Consider the following 6000-nt stretch of genomic DNA (forward strand, 5'->3'; position numbering starts at 1 on the left):
GTAAGCATACAACTAAGCACATGGAAAAGATTTTGTCAGTGGTCACCTTTGTAAATTCTATTACTAGTTTTAATAGTTTTTTAGCTACTACTTATGGGTTTTTAGAATAGACAATTACTCTAACTGTAAATAATAAGAATTTTCCATTTCTAAAAAATTAATTCAATAAAATTCAGGTTACAAAGTTAATATACAGAAATTTGTTGCCTGTCTATACACTAACAAGTACTGAACTCAATATGTTAGCAAATTTGGATAACTCAGCAGTGGCCACAGGACTGGAAAAGGTAAATTTTCACTGCAATCCCAAAGAAGGGCAATGCCAAAGAATGCTTAAACTACAGTGAGTACAACTGAGCTCATTTCACATGCTAGCAAGGTTATGCTCAAAATCCTTCAAGTTAGGCTTCAGCAGTACATAACCGAGAACTTCCAGATGTACAAGCTGGGTTTAGAAAAGGCAGAGGAACCAGAAATCAAATTTCCAACATTCATTGGATCATGGAGAAAGCAAGGGAATTCCAGAAAAATTTCTACATCTTTGATTAACTAAAGCTTTTGACTGTGTGGATCACAACAAACTATGGAAAATTCTAAAGAGATGAGAATACCAGACTACCTTACCTGACACCTGAGAAACCTGTATTCAGGTCAAGAAGCAACAGTTAGGACCTTACATGGAACAACCAAGTGGTTCAAAAATTGGGAAAGGAAAACATCAAAGCTGTATATTGTCATCCTGCTTACTTAACTTACATGCAGATATATCATGCAAAATGCTGGGCTGGATGAATCACAAGCTGGAATCAAGATTGTTGGGAGAAATATCAATAACCTCAGATAGGCAGATGACATCATTTTAATGGCAGAAAGTGAAGAGGAACAAAAAAGCCACTTGATGAGGATGAAAGAGGAGGGTGAAAAAGCTGACTTGAAACTTGAATATTCAAGAAACTAAGATCATGGCTTCTAGTCCCATTACTTCATTGCAAATAGAAGGGGGAAAAGTGGAGGCAGTGACAAATTTTCTTTTCTTGGGCTCCAAAATTACTGAGGATGGTGATGGCAGCCATGAAATTTAAAAAGGCTTGCTTCTTGGAAGGAAAGCCATGACAAAGCTAGACAGCATATTAAAAAGCAGAGACATCACTTTGCTTATAAAGCTTTGACATACAATCAAAGCTATGGTTTTCTCAGTAGTCTTTTACAGATGTGAGAGTTGGACCATGGAGAAAGCTGAGCACCAAAGAATTGACATTTTCAAACTGTGGTGCTGGAAAAGACTCTTGAGAGTCCCTTGGACTACAAGATCAAACTGGTCAATCCTAATGGAAATCAACCGTGAATATTCATCAGGTTTGATGCTGAAGCTGAATCTCCAACATTTTGGCCACCTGATTCAAACAGCTGACTCTTTGGAAAAGACCCTGACGCTGGGAAAGATTGAAAGCAAAAGGATAAGCGGGCAACAGAGGGTGAGATGGCTAGATAGCATCACCAACTCAATGGACATAAATGTGAGTGAAATCCAGGAGATAGTGGAGGACAGAGGAGCCTGGCATGCTGTAGTCCATGGGACAGCAAAGAGTCGGACACAACTTAACAACTGAACAATAATAATAACAAACTATCAGAAAGAGAAATTAAGAAAATAATCCCATTTATAATTGCATCAAAAATAATAAAATACCTAGAAATCAATCTAATCAAAGAAGTAAAAGAGTTGTATTCTGAAAACCATAAGACATTGATGAAAGAAATTGAAGATACACAAACAATTAAAAAAATATACCATGCTCATGGATTGAAATAATTAAAATTGCTAAAACCATACCACTTAAGGCAATCTACAGATTCAATGAAATCCCTATCAAAATATGAAAGCCATTTTTCACAAAACTAGAACAAAGACTCTTGAGAGTCCCTTGGACTGCAAGGAGATCCAACCAGTCCATCCTAAAGGAGATCAGTCCTGGGTGTTCATTGGAAGGACTGATGTTGAAGCTGAAACTCCAATACTTTGGCCACCTGATGCGAAGACCTGACTCACTGGAAATGACCCTGATGGTGGGAAAGATTGAGGGCAGGAGGAGAAGGGGACAACAGAGGATGAGATGGTTGGATGGCATCACCAACTCAATGGACATGGGTTTGGGTAAACTCCGGGAGTTGGTGATGGACAAGGAGGCCTGGCGTGCTGCGGTTCATGGGGTCGCAAAGAGTCGGACATGACTGAGCAACTGAACTGAACTGAGAACAACTCTAAAATTTGTATGAAAACACAAAAGACCCTGAGTAGCCAAAGCAATCTGGGAAAAGAAGAACAAAGCTGGAGTTATCACAATCCTTGATTTCAATCTATGCTATAAAACTGCAGTAATCAAAACAATATGACACTGGCACAAAACCAGACATAAATCAGTAGAACAGAATAGCAAGTCCAGAAATGAGCCTAAGTTTACATGTTCAATACAAAGGAGGCAGGAATATACAATGGGGAAAAGACAGCCTCTTTAATCAATGGTATTGGGAAGCTGGATAGCTGCATGCAAAAGAATGAAACTGGGCTAGTTTCTTACACAATATACAAAAATAAACTCAAAATGGTTTACTGACTTAAATTTAAGACCTGACCATAAAACTTCTAGAAGAAAACAGGGAATACATTCTTAGACACTGGTCATAGCAATATTTTGGGGGTTCTGTCTCCTCAGACAAGTGAAACAAAAGCAAACATAAATAAATGGGACTACATAAAACTGAAAAACTTTGCACAGTGAAGCAAACTATCAACACAACAAAAAGACAACCTACCAAATGGGAGAAAATATTTGAAATGATATGACCAATAAGGGGTTAATAACTAAAATACATAAACAGCTCAAACACCTCAATATCAAAAAGCAAACAACACAATTAAAAAATGAGCAGAAGATCTGAATAGATATTTTCCCAAAGAGGACATAAAGATGGCCAACAGGCACATGAAAAGATACTCAATATTTCTAGTCCGCAGAGAAATGCAAATCAAATCCATAATGAGATATCACCACACACCTGTCAGAATGGTTATCATCAAAAAGACCACAAATAACAAATGTTGACAAGGATGTGGAGAATAGGGAACCCTCATGCACTCTTGGTGGGTAAAATGGTGCAGTCACTGTGGTAAACAGTACAGAAGCTCTGCAAAAAATTAAAATATAACTTACATTTGATCCAGCAATTCCCTTTCTGGATATTTAATCCAAAGATAAAAAATATACACACACCCCAATGTTCATAGCAGCATTATTCACATTAGCCAGGACATGGAAACAACCCAAGTGTCCATCAGCAAATGAATGGACAGAGTATACACACACACACACACACTCACTCACATATCACAATGGAATACTACTCAGTCAGAAAAAAAAAATAAAATTTTGACATTTGCAACAACATGGATAGACCTAGAGGATATTATGCTAAGTGAAATAGGTCAGACAGAGAAAGACAAATAATGTATATTATCACGTATTTAGAATCTAAAAAGTAAAACAAACCAGTGAATATAACAGAAAAGCAACAGACTCACAGATATAGAAACAAACTAGTGGTTACCAGTGGGAGAGGGAAGGAGAGGGAACAAGATAGGGGTAGATGATTAAGAAGTAGAGACTACCATGTGTAAAATAATAAGCTACAAGGATATATTATATAGCACAGGGAATATAACCAATATTTTATAATAACTCTAATAGAATATAATCTGTAGAAATTTTGAAACACTATGTTGTACACCTGAAAACTAATATTGTAAATGAACAATACCTCAATTTTTAAAAAATGGCAAAGGTATTTATATAAAACTAAAATTTTATGATAATAAATAAAACAGATGTTAGAGATATCTGACAATTCTTAGGAGTGAAATGGTTGAAAAGAAGTTCAGAAGCCAAGCTCAGATTATGATATATCCATGCGTTGATGTGCAGAATAGTGTATAAACCTGAAATTTTAACAAAAATTTCCAAAGGTCATTCTGGGGATGTCATCACACTTAATGGAATGGCAAGCACTATTATGGCAAGGAAAGTCCATGCCTTGTCCACAGAAAATGGCACATGAATGGAAGATAATGATACTAACCAAGAAATAATTCACCTGTATGGAAATACATAAAACTGACAGAGGAAAGTGATTATAAAAAAAATTCCAGGGTGAGGACAAATTAGAGGGACATAGATACAATATTTTGATGGAGAGTTTGGAATGCTGCAAAATTCTTAAAAGAAATAATTAAACTTAGAGAGATCTAATAGAGTAAGTTAATTTAATAATAACTTTGAAAAATAACTTCAAAATAAACTAAAATTTGTATATATTAATTAATAAGCAAGCCATGAAGATTTACAGCATAAGGAATATGGCCAATAATATTATAATAACTTTGTACAGGAACGGGAGTTACTAGACTTATTGTGGTGATCATTCCATAATGTACACACACGTCAAATCACTATCTAGGAGACTTTCCTGGTGGTCCAGTGGTTAAGAATCGGTCTTCCAATGTAGAGGATATGGGTTCTATCCCTGGTGGGGGAACTAAGATCCCACATGCCACAGGGCAACTAAGCCTGCATATCACAACAAAGATCCCACTGCCTCAAGCAAGACCCAGTGCGGCCAAATAAATAAATATCTAAATATATATATAAATAGATACTTTTTAAAAATCACTATGTAGGACACCTGAAGCTAACATACATTGTACTTTATTTGTTATATTTATATTTAAATTATATCTCAATTTCTTAATTATTTATTTATAAATAAATGAGGGAAAAAATAATAATCTTAGTTTGAGATTGACTTTTTATACCATATTACAATGCACAAAGTAAATAAGTCCAATAATATTCACTTGAACAAGAAATATTCTATATAATCTATTCTTTCATTTTATTAATAGATGTTACCAGAAACAAATACTAATTTGTATTCTCCTTGTGAAGTATATCATGATAGACTTACATTTTAAAAATTTGTTATGATCTTGAATTCAGAATTTTCCATAAATGAATAGAATGCTTTTTTGTTCAAGTGAATATTATTGGACATAGAATATGGGAAACTTGGACTTAAATCTTAGCTCATTTTATACACTAGAGCCAAAATTTAAGACCCTAGCATATTATTCACTAGGACCAAAATTGAAGAGAATTTTCTTCTTTGTACCATATTTCAGGTGAGGGGAGAACTAAAGGAGCAATTTATTTTAGATCTTTGTATAATCTATTGTGGGATCCAAGTAAAAGTTTCTAATTTTTCATTTCTAACTATTCTAGGACTCACTTGAAAGATGTTCATTCAGATTCTTACAGCCTTCATAAAAGTATTCTAAAAATTTTACTCCTTCTCAGTCCACAGTATTTTAAAAGCTACCAGCAATTTGTCTTATCTCTTCTGTTTAACATAAAAGAGGCCACTTCAGTCAACATAAATGTCATGAAAGTGAACTGAGGATAGATACAATTTCCTGAAGGCCAGTTGAAGCCCATAGTATATGGCAGATTTTTAATCAGAAAGGTTGCTTAAAAGTGTCCTTTCTAAAATAATGGAGGCAATTCTCCAAAAGCCCCCACATATTCAGTCAGCCCCCTCCCCTTCCTCCTCCTCATGGTCTTTAATCGTTTAGAGTTCCCTCAACTTCTCTGAAATGTGAAGAGGCTGGGAAGGTTTATTCCTCTGCCTAGGAATAAACGTTCAGGACAAATGTGGTTACATGCAAATGCTTATAACACCTTCAGAGGTTTTGTGATGGTTAGTTTCATGTGTCACCTTGACTGGGCTAAGCCTTAGGGGGATTCCAGGGGTCCCCAAACTCCAGGATATAATGCATGATGACCTGAGGTGGAGCTGATGTAATCATAACAGAAATTAAGTGCATATAAATGTAATGCAGTTGAATCATCCCCAAACCATCACCCCCTCCAACTCCTGGTCTGTGGAAAA

The sequence above is a fragment of the Muntiacus reevesi genome, chromosome 15, assembly GCF_963930625.1.
Source record: "Muntiacus reevesi chromosome 15, mMunRee1.1, whole genome shotgun sequence".
NCBI classification, from domain to species: Eukaryota; Metazoa; Chordata; class Mammalia; order Artiodactyla; family Cervidae; genus Muntiacus; species Muntiacus reevesi.